At 44.8% G+C, this 17,029-nt stretch overlaps 1 protein-coding gene across 7 annotated transcripts in view; it reads left to right on the top strand.

Moving 5' to 3' along the window:
• The first annotated feature begins 5,133 nt into the window (after positions 1-5,133).
• The window catches only part of B3galt5 (beta-1,3-galactosyltransferase 5), an 82,426-nt gene continuing 70,530 nt past the window's right edge, over positions 5,134-17,029 (top strand). For 6 of the 7 annotated variants that reach the window (XM_023715953.1, XM_023715954.1, XM_023715956.1 and 3 more), the window contains exon 1: positions 5,134-5,240. The gene's annotated coding sequence lies outside the window, so the exon portion shown is untranslated. Of the gene's footprint in view, positions 5,241-7,466; positions 7,495-17,029 lie in introns of those variants that run through there. The other variant, XM_023715960.1, reaches the window with a different exon arrangement.

The raw sequence follows: 17,029 nt of genomic DNA on the forward strand, positions 1-17,029 counted from the left end.
CAGGCAGTAAGATGATTCCTAGCCTTGCCTATAGGAAGCCACCTAGAAGGATAGGCAGAAATGAAACTAGACAAGAAATGCCTGAACACTGTCACACATTACCAAAAGAAAAGTACAGGGTGACCCTGGTATTCCCAGCTTGTTCGCACTCTCTTTCATGGCCTCAATGCCCCATGTCCATGCCCACTGTGCACATGAGGAAACTAAGGGCTATAGCCAGCTTGGACAGGGAGAGGGTGACAGAAACAGCAGGGCAAGTTCTTTACAATCCCACCTCATTGTCCCCTCCCTGGTTTAGAATCTTGTCCTGAAGATTGTGGGGGAAACTTAATTTCCAAAAACTTTAGAGAACTCCCTGGAGACCTGGGTGAAGGCTGGAGTGTTGTGACAGCGACTCAGCCTGAACAGCCAGTCCACCCAACCACTGGGGTTTGTCGGTCATTGTCTAAATGTCCTTGGGTTTCCTGAGTGCTATAAAGTTTTATTATTATTATTATTATTATTATTATTAAATCATTTTATTTATTTATGTATTTAGTACATGATCTCACTATACAGCTTGGACTCATAGTGATCCTCCTGTTTCAGCCTCCCCAGTGTTGGGATTACAGGCATGTGCCGCCATGCCTAGATTCTGTAGCTAGCACAGTGTGGGGACTGGCATGGCATGTGGTACTAGGGATCAAACCCCGGTCCTTGCACTTGCCAGGTGGGCACTTAGACTGCTGAGCTATCTCCCTAGCCAAAGTTGTATTATTTTGGAAAATTCCAAAATAAATGAAAATATAAATTATGCATATGGATGCATGCGTGTATTCTGGCTCCTAGGCACTGTGGCCCCATGGCTGGGGGCTCAGATTTCATAGGGACCATCCAACACAACTCCTCCATTCCCATGGAGCCCCTCTTTTGTAGTCCCATTCTGGGTATGAGTTCCTTTGTCACCTGCACAGCAGAGTCTTACCCTCCTCTCCGCCCAGTCTTTCTATCTGTAGGCCAGTGCTGGCCAGCTCAGCCCATGTTTCCGAGTCCCCCAGAAGGGGAAAAGTCACAATTTTACTGAGCAGCCCCACCAAAGACCACTCCTTCCCAGATGGAGAAAGGTCAGCCTGCCTGTGGCATTGGGGTCAGCCCACATGGGCATGGTATCCCCAGATGGAGCAGTGGTACTCTTCAGTGGGGACCAAGACAGTGGTCATGCCACTATAGCACAAGCCGAGGGCCTCTGAGCAGTGGCACCAGCTCTCTGTTCCCGTGCCCTTCACCTGATCCCTAAGAGAGCTCAGTATGATGTTTGAGGAAGCTGCTGTGGGGCTACAAAGCTCTCCAGGCTGGGTCCCTGTAACTGGGATAGTGGCTTCACAGGAAAGCCACTTTCCAGGCCTCACAGAACCTTGGATCCTGCTCTAAATTTGTACAAGAGTGGCTGGAACTGTCTTAGCCATGAGGCTGGCTCCAGCTAGGTTCTGGAATGAGATGGGCTGATGTCTCCCACCCTATGCACAGAGCCCTGCTGCCTTCCTCCCTACAGTAGCCCCGCAAAGGAAACCAGGTAGTCTTTCCCTCATCTACTGACCCCATAGGTAGTGCTCTGTGCTCACCGTGTGTGTTTTGGATACGTTTCTTGTTGCTAGAACAAAATACCTGACACCCACAACTTAAGGGAGGAGAGGTTTATTTTGGTTCACATTTCAGGTTATAGTTAGCTGGCTCTGAGGCAGGATAGCATGGCAGAGGAAAAGATGCCCAGGGCATGAGGAACAGGATGCAGGGAATGTTGAGAGAGGAAGTGGGGAGAGAGTTATAACCTTTCCAGGCCACATCCTCTATTATGGTTTGTGTCTGGATGTTCCCTCAAAACCTCATGTAGTCCTGGGGGCCTGGATTTTCCAAGATGGCAGAATCCAGAGTTTGTGGTTTTTTTTATTTGTCTAGTACTAGGATTGAGGATGGGAGTGCTACATCTGCCCAAGGGCGAGTTGCCTGCATACACTGTAAAGGAGGAAAAGAGGCTTGCTGCTCTCCTTGCTGCTCTTGTTGCTTTTGTATTTTCTGCCACCTTCCTGCCACAGCTGATTATGAACTGAAACCTTCATAAACTGTGAAGCAAATAAAACTTTTCTTCCTTAATTTTGCGCATCAGGTATTTTGTCTCAGAAACAAAAGTAACTAAAACATCCCAATGACCTGTCCCTTCCAACTAGACCCCACCACCTAGCAGCAAATCAGCTGTTCACCACGTAAGCTAACCAGCTTTGCCAAAACCCACCTATGCATGTAGGAGGCTTTGGAGCCATCCAGATACAAACAATGTGCCAGGTGAAGGCCTGTGGTGGGACCAGTACGTTGGAATCTCATCTGGGAGGGAAGACAGCATAGAGAAACAGGTGTCCTCCCGCCAAGTTAAGCAGCAGCGCTGAATGAGTAGGATAAAGGATGTATTTGGCTGTTCTCCACTGCTTTAACAAAACACCTGAGGCTAGGTGCTTTATAAAGAAAAGCTCATAGGTTTGAAGCAAGAGACCCAGGAATACGTAGCTCATAGGTTTGGAACTAAAGCCTCAGTTAGGGTGACATCATCAGTTTCATCTTAGGTGGGGGCCCTTCCATGGCTATGTCACATCCGGTGATTTGTGGTGTCCTGGTGGGATGCATGGATGACAGATCACAGGGCAAGATGGGCATCTTGCCCAGTGGGGGCAGGGCTATTTTGCTTTTATAACAGCATTCTCAAAAGAACCTCCTGGGCTCCCATGGAAACCACATCACCCCAGACCTAAACTTGCACTAAGCACCACCTCTTAAAGTCACATCCACTCTGAAGATCACTGCACTGGGGAGCCCTTGTGAGACTCACATCACATCCTAACCATGGCAAATGGAAGAGAGTGCCAAGACTTGGGGCAGGGGGTGTGAGACAGGTATCCAGAAGTGGTGGTGGTGACAGCACAGAGATCTTGGGGTCACCAGAAGCAGTGTCACAAATACCTGCACTTGGAAGGGGAGCACAGGGGACCTTGGGATGGGGATGAGTGGCCCCAGGGCTAGTAGCGCAGGAACCAGTGAGATGCAGGGTTAGAACAAAGCGCTATGATCAGGGCTTGTTCTGTGGTCCTGCCCTGTTCCTATAGCTGTCATGGGTAGGGGTTTTCTGTGCTATTTGTGGGAGCACTTGGGCCCCATCCTTTCTACTAGAGTAGCACTTGTCATCTAGGGATGATTTTCCTCCCCACAGGATGTCTAGCAAATCTGGGGACACTTTTGTTTGTTATAACCTGTGTGTTCCTGGCCTTGTGGATGTAGGGATGGGGCTGCTACTAATCCCCTGCCATGCACAGGACAGGGTCCTCCCCAGTGAAGCAGGTGGGCTCGGTGGTGAGCTGGTGTCGGGACTCCACCCAGACAGAGTCCACGACAGGACAGGCCTGTTCTCATGGCTCACAATGAGGCCCATCCCCCAACAGGGACAGTGGGGGGAGGGGAGATATAGCAGCTCCTGCCTGGGCGTCCCTTACAGTTTGGCCAAGATCACGGTCTGAACCTTGGAACATGAGTCTTGGGTCAGGATGCTTCACTTTCCGAAGGCTACAGCCAAGCCCAGCTGGTCTGCTGAGGGCTCACTGGGCCAAGTGGTTTGCACACAAGTATTGCCCTGCCTGCCCAGCCTTCTGCGGATAGCTTGTTTTCCACATAACCATACTGAGTCCCAGGCAGGCAATTCCTGCTGCTAGGATGTCTCCCTGTGCCCACTCAGCCTGGATGCTCTCTCCTCGGTTTCTGCTCTCAGCTCCAACAGTGTCCCTGTGCAGTGGCCCTCACCCCTCTATGCAAGCCTGCTGAGTCCCTGAGATCCTGCTGTCTGTGAGGACTCTCAGATCTGTTTTCCCAGGCCTCTTTCCCTGGATAGTGCTTCTCTATCCACCTCACATCACAGTCCCTCAGCAGTCTGAGGCTGGGTGCTGAGGTGACAGTGACTGACAGAGGCTGGTGGGAGGGGACCAGGGTGGTGCAGGGCTCAGAGGTGCCCCTGGGCTGTACAAGGCAGCAGCTGCATCTCCCTCATCCTGCGTCCTGCCTGGCTCTGCTGAGCTGAGAGTGCACCAGGCCTGCTCGGTTACCCCAGGAGACAGAGTGGGAGTTAATAATCCTCTATGATCTCGCAGTGTTCCTCTCATCAGACGCTTGCTTGTCAGCTCCCCCTGCCTCCAGTCCACAGCTCCCCGCTTTCCAGGGTCCCGTCCTTTCTCCAAAATGATCCTGCAGCATCTAAGCCCTGAACTCTGCTCCCTCCTAGCTACAGGAGCTCACATGATCTCTGTGCAGAAAGATCATAGTTCCGCCAGGAAGGGAGGTCAGCGTTGTTCTGAGGCTGTGGGAAACGAGGCTTTATAAAATATGTCATGTCCCCTGGGCTTGGGGTTAGCGGCGCTGTGAATTTTCAGGGCTCTCCAGGGTGTTTTACTGTGCAGCCATGTTGGCCTCCAAGGATTAGACAATAAATCTCCAACTCTCAAAACACACGCATGCGTATTTATGCACATTAAGGTAGGCACATATATGGTTGCTTCTCCTGCCAGAGAAAGGTGAGTTCCTGCGGGCATTACCTGCCACGGTCCACTACAGCAGATTGTTTTATTCAATCTGGGCTCCTCCTGAAACTCTACTCAGGGGAATCGCTCTGGGCCTCAGTTTCCCCGTCTGTAAAAGTAGATAACCGTGTCCACTTCATCCCGTGTTCCTCGAGAGTGGCAGAGGCTATACTGACCTTGATCCACTGCAAGAGGACAGGGGAGGGCAGAGCCTTCTGAGGCATCTGGTCCCCTCTGTTTCGTGCGGGGGAGCGGCTGGTTTCAAAGTAAACTTCTGTCCCTGGAAGGGCAGCGAACTCCCAGAACCGGCCCAGGGGATCTGCGCAGTTCCACCATCGAGAGTGTCCAAGGAGGGGGAGGGATGCTCTCCCGCCGGCCGGGACACACAACTCCCGGCTCCTGAAGGGGCGCCAGGCAGCTGTGGGATCGCAGCCCCGCCCCTGAGCCGCCCCGCCCCCAGCCCTGCACCTATCAGATTCCCGGTGCTTATTGCGGCTCCTCCCATCCCCGAACCGAGGAGCGGAGCGCAGACCCATCCAGGGCCTGGACAGCGCCGGGAGAATGGCCGCGTGCCCCTCCTCTGCGGCCGGAATGCGGCTCTGAGCTCTGGCCGGTGCAGCTTGGCCGGGCTGCGCAGGATGCTCGCGCGCGGTAAGGGACCTAGCAAGGGACGCGGGGAAGGGGGTGCGGGGCCACGCGGGTGCTGGAGCTGGAGCAGGTGATACCGGCGCGCCCGGGGGCCCTGCGCTGCAGTCTTGCTTCCTGCGTCCTTTCTTGTTTCAATGAAGGAGAAGGAGGTTACAGGGCATATGTCATCGAACTTGGTGTAACTGTGACCGTGGGCAAAGTCTCACTGCTCCTCACCCACACAGGAGGAAGTATGTTCCTGGGTGGGCAGCGCGCAAGCGTCAGGTTAGAGAATGGACATCTAGTAGAGACATTACTCAGTTCGAAAGAATAACCAAATCTTGAAAAGAAAATCCACTCCGGAGCACCCCGCAGCAAGCAGCTCTGCAGTGTAGGAGTGGGGGCATGGGCTGCGAGGGATAAACCCATCTCCCACTGACCAGGGACAAAAGCCATGTCTCCTGTGTCTGATCAAACCAGAAAAGAAGCTCTTAGGTCACTAACTCCTAAGGTGCCTTAATTTTGTCAACAGCATTATTCTTATTATTACTTTTACAATATCTGTATACACACACAGTGGTATATAATGTACACAGTAAATAAGTGCAGAAAGTAATTGTATTCCATTGACTTTCCCCCGTCCTGTTTCTGTTTCACTTTTTGCTTAGATTTGTAACTTTTAATGCGTAAATTTAGCTTCCAAAGAATAGAAAACTGAATAAAATTGTTTCTTACCCGTCCTTCCTATGGGCATGCCAAGCTTTAAAAAAAAATCCTCGACCGAATGCAGGAACCTTTTAAACTATTAGTGTTACCTCCCATTGTCTTTGTCCTGGGTCAGGGAGTTGCAGAAGGAGAACTTAAGGACAGGGCCCCTCTGGGTGGTGGCATTTCCCCTGTGGGTTTGTGGTATCTTACTCATGGTGGTAAATGCAGGCAGGTTGGACCCATCCTGTGTGCAGTGGTGGTGAGCCTATGGCACACGGGTTGCAGAAGGCTGTATCATTGAAAACTCCGAGAGGTACACCATCACTGCTTGTCTGTGATAAGGTATTTTAGTTAAATTCTGGAGTCTTGGGCTGGGGAGATAGCTGGATGGTACAGCGTTTGCCTAGCAATTGATCCCCTGCTGGGGGGCGGGAATGTTTGTTCTGTAAAGCAGGTGCCTGCAATATGCACACTCAATTTCAAAGAGAAAGAGGATTTAAACATCATTAAAGCGCCTGCAAGCAGGTGCAGGGGCCAGGTTAGATCCTGATCCCGCCTGCCTTGCCGGACCCGCCCCCGGGGGGCGCACTGAGAGCGCAAGTGAGACTGGGCGTGGTGGCACATGCCTGTAATCCCAGCTCTTGGGAAGCTGTAAACAGTCAGATCACTACAAGTCCTATCTAGTAGTGAGACCCTCAACACCCTGTAGACCCTTTCCTAAAATTAAAAAAAAAAGAGGATTTGACATCTTTCTCTTAAGGACAGTATTACATACGTATTTAGCCTGTTTTCTGTGTTCTTTAATTCTTTTCCTGTCAGTTCATCAAAAAAGTTTTCTCCTCAAGATAAATGAAAAACTAAGCACAGTTTGATGTTCAGGGAGGAGCCCAGGGTGAGGCCCTTGAGATTAACTCCTGGGGGCATCTCAGAGCGTCTGTGTTCCCCCACACTCTCTACTTAAAAAAGTGACGCAGTCAGTGGTGTCTTTGAAACCCTTTCTTTCGCAGGGTTTCTAGGTAGGTGCTCTAAACATGTAAGGACCTCTGCAGATGCTCGGTGTTATGGATTCCACATCCCTGCGTGGCCAGGAGTCCCTGCATGCTGATGGTCCCCATGCTTTGGCAGCGGACCCTGGAGCATAGCCTGCTCACTCAGTCTCTGTCTGTGACTGCAGGCACTGGGCAGTTCCAGTTTAGGACAGTGCAAAGGATCCTGGGAGGGCTTCAGAGGCTCCAGCTCCTCCTGCCTTGTCTTGGACTTGGCTTTGGGCTCTGAACCAGGCACTCATACCCTGGGGAGCTCCCTGTGCCTCCTGTGAATGTCGGCCCTTTAATTTGGGCTCAAGTGGCTTTGAAAACTATCAGCCCTTGGGAGCCCAGATCCTCGCTGCTGGCCCACCTGGGACCTTTATCCTGTGGCTCCCCCTCCTGCCCTTTGCTCCTTTCCTGGTCCTCCCAATTCCAGTCTCCTCTTCCTTGCCCAAGGCTGAAGATAGGGCTCTCTTAGGCTTTGGTGGTGCCCTCTCGTGGGTTCAGACAATGCTTTTCCTCCTGTGAAAGGAGGGAATTTGGTGAGTCCTTGTCTCATGTGTCTCATGACACTACGTGAGTGGGTGGGTAAGAGGGACTTTGAAATTTTAACCTGTTGATTATTTGAAAACTAGGATGAGGAAGTAAGAATGGCATGCGATAAGACTCATTCATAAATGGATCAGCTACTTTTTTGGATTTTTGTTTTGTTTTTTTTTTTGGTGGTAGTACATGAAATCAAACTCAGGACCTTTGTATTTAGCTATACTCCCAGCCTTTTTAAAATTTTTCATTTTGAGACAGGATCTCACTATATACTAAATTGCCCAGGCTGGACTTAGATTTGGGGTCCTCTTGCTCCAGCCTACCAGAGTGCCAGGATTACAAGTGTGTGCCACTGTGCCTGGCTCAACCAGAATTTTTCTATCTTATTTTGAAGATCATCTCACATCCTCCATAGAAGATAAAGAGCTAGAAGTCATTTGGGACCAAGCTGGGTGAATAAAGCAGCTGACCACTAATTTCATCCCACTTCCTGAATATTTAAGAAGAGATTAAAAATGCTAGGGCCAGATACCTGCCTGCAGATGTCAATGCTGCCAAGTATTGCTACATTAAAGAAGTTGCCTCTTTTCTCTATGGCTCTGTTTCCTCCACCAAAACTAGAGGTACAAATGGCGGTACTTGTTTCAGGGCTGTATATGAGGCCATGGAGCAGTGCAGGAGTGAGATGTAAGTGCTCCATAAGTGACAATTGCTTTGACTGTTATTATTACTTTCCCCTTAGGTGCTGAACACTGCACTGTATTAATTAATGTTAATTTTGATCAATAAATGAGGCATGGAAATAAGGAAAAGCTTATTAAACTTCAAATAATAGCTCTAGAAAATTAGTGTCTGTTAGCCCACGTTTGCGATGTACGTGATTACATCCATCGCGGGGAGCCGGTGCACAAGTGCTTAGAGCGTCTTCATTCTTTTTATGTTTCCTTTTTTCCTCCCTCCTTCTCTTGGTTTCTTTCCCTTTTGCAAAAGGCCTGTCTTGCTGTTTCCTATTATCCGTCTTTTTATTTTGCTCTTTAGTTATATTTTGGGGTTCTCGTATAAGAGAAACCATGCAACATTTAAGCCTGCGTGTCCAATTTATTTCACATAACATTATGCTTTCCAGGCGCATGCATTTTGCCATGACTGATTCAAGTTTAGCCTTCTTCATAGCAGAGTAATAACTCAGTTTTAAAAGTCATTGGGGCCAGGGAGATGGCTCAGTGGAATAAGCGCTTCCCTGGCAAGCACAAGGACCTGAGTTCAATCCCTGGTTCTGCAAAAAAATAAAAATAAAAAAAATAAAAAATAAAAAAATAAAAGTCATCACCAGAAAGGTGTGTCGCCAGCATGTGAACCACTGATGGCTTCTTGTCCTGTGAGTCAGATGTCACTGCCCATAAGAGTTAAATACTAGCACTTTTGAAATCCTGTTTATTTTGGTTATAACCCTTTGCTGTACATAAGGAGAAAAGCCCATTGCTTCCAGAAATGAGGACAAGCTGTGTCTAATGGAGCATGCTTTTACAGCCTTTAGAAATACCCGCTATATAATACTGGAAGTTGAGCTTGCCTGTGTTCTTTTTGTTAGTGTGTGTTCTGTTTCCTCAGCGTCTTCATAGTGTGTGCTATGTTTAACTTTGAGAAGACCCCTCTGTTCCTGGACTCCTTATTACATATGGCCTCCCTAAATGCTGATTCTGAAGATATCACCATAAATGAGTAAATGTCAAATTACTCTTCTGAAAATGTGTCCCATGCTTCTAGATTTTCAAGTTCCTTAAATACAAGATACAGTCTTCCCAAAGATTCAGTATCATTTCTAAAATGTTTTTTGTGCTATTGATGCTATAAAAAGGAAAGGGAAAAGGCATTTTCTGTTTAAAATAGTTTTTTTTTTTGGTGGAACTGGGGATTGAACTCATGTTTAAAATAGTTAATAAATATTTCTAGAAACATTAAAAATAAAATATGATTTCAAACTGTAAAAAAAAATAGTTAAATGTCGTATGCCAGTCACCCTGTGTCCCCACCTGCTGTCCACCAAGCTGTGAGTACTCTCAGTTACTTGAAGGATGCTGAGTCTGGCTCAGTCTGGCCTAGATGTCATGTTTACTCCAGGTGACTTTGAGCCCAGGATGTTCTCATTTTATCAATAAGGATGCGTCCATCAGCACCAGGACAGTACGGCCATTCCCAAATTTGGGAAGAAAGGGGTGGTACCTGATTGCTTGACTTCTCCCCTCTTCCCGTGAAAAGCTCTGAGAACTGCCTGCAGGCAACCCCTCCTCACCCAGTCCTAGTAAATACCCAGACCCCAAACCTGTCCGGGAGAAAGTACATTTGAAGCATGAGCCCCACCCAGTTCTCCATTCATTGGCTACTACATATAATTTCCTGTCTGCCCCTTGGACTGATTGTTTGCAAAGAGTTTTGTTTCAGGAAAACAAGAACCCTAGAAACACGGCAGCAGGTATGCCAGAAATATTTTTCAGCAGCAGCAGTATCCTTGGAATAAGAGGATCAGTATGTTTGTTGTCTCAGTTTTGGGGTGTTTTCATGTCACCTCTGGTCCCTATAATTATCCGAAGCTATTCTTCAGTGTCACTATTTAAGTTTACCACCTGGTCTGTTCTGCCTCTTGCTGCTTCTCATTTATTTATTCATTATGCAGAGGTGTTGGGTTATCCTGTGTTTTCGGCACTCTGCAAAGTTCCCTTTCAAATCTCATTCTAGCTCTGTGTGGCTCCACATGTCCCTTCTTGTTTTGTTGATTTTGTCCTAGTTTCTTGTGGCATAAATCATTTATTGTGAATGCTTTTGATGCACTGGGAGTCTGTTTTCTCCCAAACTAGCTTTTTTCTATGTTTTGCACAAATCCCTCTTTTTCCTTTTCCTTCACTTTTCTGTGGTTCTTGTGCGCATTTACTGGCATTTCTTTGTGTGTCAAGTATGCCTAACAAGGGCGGATTCAGCTGTACCTTCAGACATAATTCATGCAAATTGTCCTTGCTTGTTTCCCTTCTTTTGTGAATTGTATTGTTGTTTCTCTCCCCAGAGTGGCAGTGGTGTCCTAGATTTCACGATTAATCTGCTTTTCTGTTGCTGGGGGTACGCAGGAGGAGGAGGGGCTCAGACACTGTGGATAATGGATTAGCAGGTTGACACTGTATTTTTTTTCCTGTAATTTTATTAAAAGTTGCTTTCAAGGTAACTCAGGTTTCAGATTTCTCCCACATTGAGGGTGTAGCTTGGAAGCATTTAATTTTTTTCTTTAGCTTGTAAAACATTGCAAACCTATGCGAGAGTCAGCGATTAGCAGATAAGCCACATGTGAGTGTGTCCCAGCTCAGTGGGTTCCTATCATTCTGTCACATTTGACTCTTGTTTCAAGTAGAGACTATGTCAAAGCATTTTGATGCCCCCGCAGTACCCTCTGTAATCCTGGTCCCTCCTGTCACCGTCTCACTATTCTGATTCGTCCTGTTCTTTCACATCACTGTGATTAATGATGCGTGCCACCACACGGGGCTTCCAGGCTGGCACTGCGCGGCGTGTAGTGCCAGGGATTGAATTCAGATCCTTGCGCTTTCCAGGCAGGCACTTAGACCACCGAGCTATCTCCCCAGCCCTGATGATTTTCATTTTTGATATAAATTGCTACAACAAACATTCTTGGATCTGTCTCTTTTGAACATGTGTGAGCTTCCTTTAAGTAAATGTATGAGGGGGGATAGGAAAATATGGTGGATGTTTAAAAAATTATTACAGTAAAAGACTCATTCCTGTTACTCTTTCTCAGAATTCCCTGTCTTGCTTTGAACTCCCTTATCCCAGCATTCCTGTCCCTTTCTGAAGCAGCTCTGGAGTCCCCTTTCATAAATGCCTTCAGTTGGGGGCTGGGGAGATGGCTCAGTAGAATAAGTGCTTCCCTGGCAAGCGCAAGGGCCTGAGTTCAATCCCCAGTTTCGCCAAAAAAGAAAAAAAAAAAAGCAACATAAATGCCTTCAGTTGCACTGTCCTGGCTGCTGCCTCGAGGTTCTGAATCAATTTAAACCTTTATGGTCACTTTGACTTTGGGAGAGTGCCAGGAGGCACACGGTGCTAGACACAGGGAGTAAGACAGAGGAGGACGCTGTCGCAGTTACCAGCCTGTGGGATGGCATCAGCATCAGCAGTCACTGTTTTGTTTTTTTATTTTTTATTTTTTGGGGGGAACTGGGTGGTTTTTTTTAACTGAACCTTGTAAAAGACAAGAATGAAGACTTCCAGAATTGTTTTAAAAGGTGACAAGAAGGTAAATATGCTGTTTTATTGATTGTTTTGGTATTATGGGGAGTATTTTGAGGGGAATTAATGGCAGTGTGTCTTTTAAGTGTCATCTTTTTTTTTTTTGATGAAAAAGAAAAGGACATTATTCAAAGATTGCTCTAGAAGATGGAGTGGCTACATCACCCAACTCATCATCTCGCCGAGAAAAGGATAAGACAGTGCAGGGAGGGGAATACACTTAGGTGATAGACAGGTCCAGGCTTATTTTCGTCGCTCCGTGGCTCCAACCTCTCCATCCCTTCCCTGTGGAAATGGGACTGTACTTTGACCTCCTGGGGCAGCATCTGTATAGTTTGTACATTTGTCGGGGCTGACAGAGTATAAGGGTGGCAGTTTATGCCCTAAGCCTAAAGAAGTTTGAAGAAGCCGCTTGTCCCTAATGGAAAAAAAAAAATCTTAAAATCCCATCTTGCCATGCATATTACAACCTCCTATAGTACAAATTTACTTGTGGTTTAAGTGCAACATACTTTGTATATAAAAAATGTATGTGCAGGCCTCCAGACTGCTACCAGAAGCAAGCGTCCAGTTATCGCTCCTCCAAAAGCAAGGCAAAGAACTATATAGCTCAGCAGGTCAAAAGCTTCCATTCCAAAATTCCCCAAACTTCACCCCTACTCAGCAGGAGGCAGCTACATGGGAAATGCCGACGTCCACATCCTTGTATGAAAATGGAACAGAAGGAGTGACGGAAGTGTAAGTACAGGTGTAATTGTCATGGCATAACAGAGGGGATCATGATTGTCAACATGCTGTAAAAGTAAATTGTTTCGGGAAATTGCTACCTTGTGTATTGCTTACCATTTTATTGACGAGAGTTACATTCCTTTTATTCAATAAAACAGGCTTACATTTTTAAGTATCATCTGTGTGTGTGTGTGTGTGTGTGTGTGTGTGTGTGTGTGTATTTAGTACAGGGTCTCATTGCACAGCTCCGGCTCATAGTGATCCTCCTGTTTTCAGCCTGTCAAGCCCTGGGATTACAGGCATGCACCACTATACCCAGTCTCAGTCGCCATCTCACCATGCCTTAGGGGTGGGGCCAGCATGGCATGCTGGGCATTGAACCCCAGTCCTTGTGTCTGCCTAAGTAGGCACTTTAGTCCACTGAGCTATCTGGCCGGCCCTTGGCAGTATGTCTTTTAATGTAATAAAACTTTTAATTTAAAATCCACAGAATATATCAATCACATCTCACATTACAGAAAGAATGACTGGGTAAAAACTGTGTATCTCCATCTATCGTAGACACTGGACACTTTTTAAAATTATTAATTTATGTCCTCATCCACTATATAATTAAATAACTCAATACCTGGCTCTTCACAGTTCCACTAATACTTAGAATTATTGGACCTTTAAGTTTTTGCTGACGATGAATGTGAACTAAAATTTCATTGTTTTATGATGTGTTTCCTGGTTCTAGTAGATCTGATCATCATTTCAAAGATACATAAAATTCCTTTGGGGTTTCCCTTTCTGTGAGTGGCCTGTTCCTATCTTTTGTTCATCATTTTCTTACAGATTTGCATTGGTTTATTTAGAAGTTTAGATCCTCATTTCAGCAGCACACACTACAAATCCCTTTTTCTAGTTCACAGTTTTTATATTTACATTTTATTGGAAAATAGTTTCCATTTTTAATTTGGTCAGTGTCTTAGTTACATTTTTCTTTGCTGAGATGAAATACCTGCCGCCCCAAGTTAAAGGAGGAGAGGTTTAGTTAGCTCACAGATTGTAGAGGTTTCAGTCCACAGTCCACAAGGCAGGGCATCATGACACAGGGGCATGGCCGGGTAAGCAGAAAGCAGCTAACGGTGAGCTTCCTAGACCTTTGCCCAGCCAGGCTACGAGCCACTCACCCCAAGGCTGGGCTTTCGCATCGTCCACACCCAGAACTATGCTAACCAATCAGTGGACTCATTTAGTAATCACACACCCTTGATCCATATTCACACTCCCGAGATCCAGCTACCTTTGAAACCCCCACCCCATGACAGGTTTGGGGAGGACATCTAGATATAAGCCATAACAGTCAAGTTTACTAAATCTTTTTTTATGTTTTTTTTTTTTTTCTTTTTCTTTTTTGAGGCAGGGTCTCACCACGTAGTTCAGATCAGGCTTGAATTCACTGTGTAGTGCAGGCTGACCCTGAATTTGATTCTTCTGCCTCAGTCTCCCCAGTGCTGGGATTATAGGCATGCAACACCACACTGGGTAGTTGGTGCTTTTTTCTTAGGAAAACTTTTTTGTTTTAAGAAATTCTTTTCCATGTTAACATGTTAAAGATCTTCTTGAATGTTCTGTTAAAAAACCTTAAAGTTTTACTTCTCCACTTAAGTTTTTAACTCTCCTTGGGTCATTTTTCATATTTGTAAGTTAAGGACTCAAATCTATTTTTTCCATGTGAATAGTCCAGAATCTCAGATCATTAATTCAGTAGTCAATCCTTTCCCTGGTGATGAGTAATACCATTTCTCTCCTACATGTGTTCATCTGTTTGGGCACTGTTCATGGCATTTTACTGATTATTTTGGTCTGCCTGGGCTGCCATAACAAAATACCATGGACTGGGGGGCTTGGACCTTGAAATTTACTTTGTCATAGCTATAGAGGCCAGGTAAGTCTCAGATCAATGTCAACATGAGTGGGTTCTGGTGAAGCTGTCTTCTATTTTGTAGACAGCTGCCTGCCGTCTGTGTCTTTCAAAGACACAGCAATTTCTCTCTTTGAATTTGGGCTACCAGTTCAATTGAATTAAGGCCCTATTTTGTGATCTTATTAAACCTTATGGCTGTGAAAGCTGTTTAAATCTCCAATTACAGTCATGTTGGGGTTAAAACATAAACATACAAATTTTGAGGGAACACAATTTGGTCCACAGCGTTGGTCTAGTTATCTTTTCTTCATACATATCTCAGTGACTAAATGAATGTGTGTGTCAAGACTTAGTATTATAAGCAATTCCAGGGAAGAAGTAATTATTGCAAGTCCTGATAGATAGATCAAGTTTCTCCTTTGTTTTATTTCCTAATGTGTTTGCCTGTTTTGGGCCTTTTGTTCTACGTAGGAATTTTAGGCTCAGTGCTCAAGTCCAAGCATTTCTAGGTCTATCTTTGAGATCACTGTTTTGTTTTATCATGTTGTTTTGTTGATTTCTGGTTAAATATCTCAGTGTTTTCATGATTCCATCTTTATGAAACGTCTTGCCTCAGTAAAGTGAATTACTTACCTTGCTCTTTTTAGACATTTTTGGAAGTCTTTCGGCATGTGGAGAAATGACTACTTCATGATATTGGTATTTTTGCCTGTGAACAAGGTGTCTATACATAGTTCATGTGTTTTGTATTTGTTACACTTGTTATTTATTATGTTGTTATTTGTTATGTTGTTTGGTGTCTTTCAAGTAAGAACTTTAAATATAGCAATCATGCCCATCTTAGGTTCAGTTCTGTATGTCTTCCTTGTGGTTCTTGAAGCTTTTATGAATGAGATTCTGATTAATTGTTGTTTCAGTTTTTAAAAAAATCTCATTTGGAAGCAATTCTAGACTTACAGAAAAGCTGTAGATATTGTATGGTCATCCCTCTATCCCTGCTACTAAGTTTTATCTGAGTTTTTACATCTTACATAATCATAATGGAATTATTGAGACTGGGAAATTAACTTTGGTACAATTTCTTGACATTCTTAGTATCACCAGACCTTCTATAAATTTTGCCAGTTTTTCATAAATGCCCTTTCACTAGTCAGAATCTCAGCCAGAATCTACATTGCATTGGGTGGTTGTCTTACATTCTTCACATTTAATCTCTAATAGCATCTCAGACTTTTAAAAAAAATTTAATTTATTTATTGTTTTTGAGAAATAAGTATGAATGAGATAGTTTCACAGCTGATTAATAGGACAGTTTTGATAATACAGTGTACATTGTTATCTCCCTAAAGGTTATCCATAGTACAAGAAGCAGGTAGGGTAACCTGCCCAAACACTATTAGTATACCTCTTTCTTATCATTGAATTAAGTGAAAGTAGCTGTATATTTATCCTATTTTGTATATATAAATACAAAATGATCTTTCCTTTGTATCCTTTTTTTATTGTCTGTCAGAGGTGGATATTCTATTGGCATCTAAATACTATAGGTGTTTGAATTCAACTAAACAATCTAACACTGTCTAGCAGTCTATAATATTAATGGGTTATCCTCAGAAGTTATTGACGAGCCTTTTACAGCTCATCGTATTAATATGGCTTTACTTTATATACCTTGTTTTTATACTTTTCTGCTGGATGGTTAAGACCAAGATAAAGCAAGACCTATATAACAAGAAATGTAACTTTTGTATCTGATAAGGTCAGTCAAGTACTCTTAGGATTTATCCTGTAGCCCTGTACCGCACTTTGTACATCCTTTGTCAGTGTCAGCCATGAGGATGAGTCATGGCCATTGCTTGACCAATTTGCTCTCTGTGAAAGCCAGAAAAAATGTTTTTTCTCTCCATGTGACTCTCCCCAGGCACACTATACATCATTGATCACATTCCTCCATGGCTCCATAATCTTCTTTTTCAGAAAATTTGGAGCACAACTAAGTTACATGTTGTTACAGCACAGGTTCTCCTATGTCTCGAGTCTTCACTGACCTTGAAAGGCTAGGGCCAAAATGTTGGCTGATCTTACAGCCCTTCCTTTTCTCCAGTTTTGATCTGCTAACTTAGGTTGTTAACCCTCCAAAAGAGAAGCTTATTATTAACCTGCAGGATATGCAGTTTGGTTTATCCTATCTGTCTAAATATCAAACATTTTTGGTATATCATGGAACAGGTATTTTCCATCAAATATTGCTATGTTGAACTTTAAGTCCTTACAGAATATGAAGGAAAAATGATTTTATAAAAGAAGAAATAAGCATTTACATATTTTTACAAAGAAATTTAGAAACCTAACCATATACAGAATTGTAACAGGATAGACCTGTGACATTTTTTTCTTATTCTTGTCTTTTTTTTCAATTTATTAGCCCCCCCAAAGCCTTTAATTGAGAGACATTATGGCAATAAATGGTATGTCATGACAAGAAGTACATATTTAGAAGAACAGGATGGCAGGCACTCCAAGCGTGACCCCTATATTACACATCTCCATCTTCAGTGCAGCCATCTGGCTCACGGGCACCAGCATATACAATTAGTCAG

The sequence above is a fragment of the Octodon degus genome, unplaced genomic scaffold (genome assembly GCF_000260255.1).
Source record: "Octodon degus isolate 3935 unplaced genomic scaffold, OctDeg1.0 scaffold00045, whole genome shotgun sequence".
Classification (NCBI taxonomy): Eukaryota; Metazoa; Chordata; class Mammalia; order Rodentia; family Octodontidae; genus Octodon; species Octodon degus.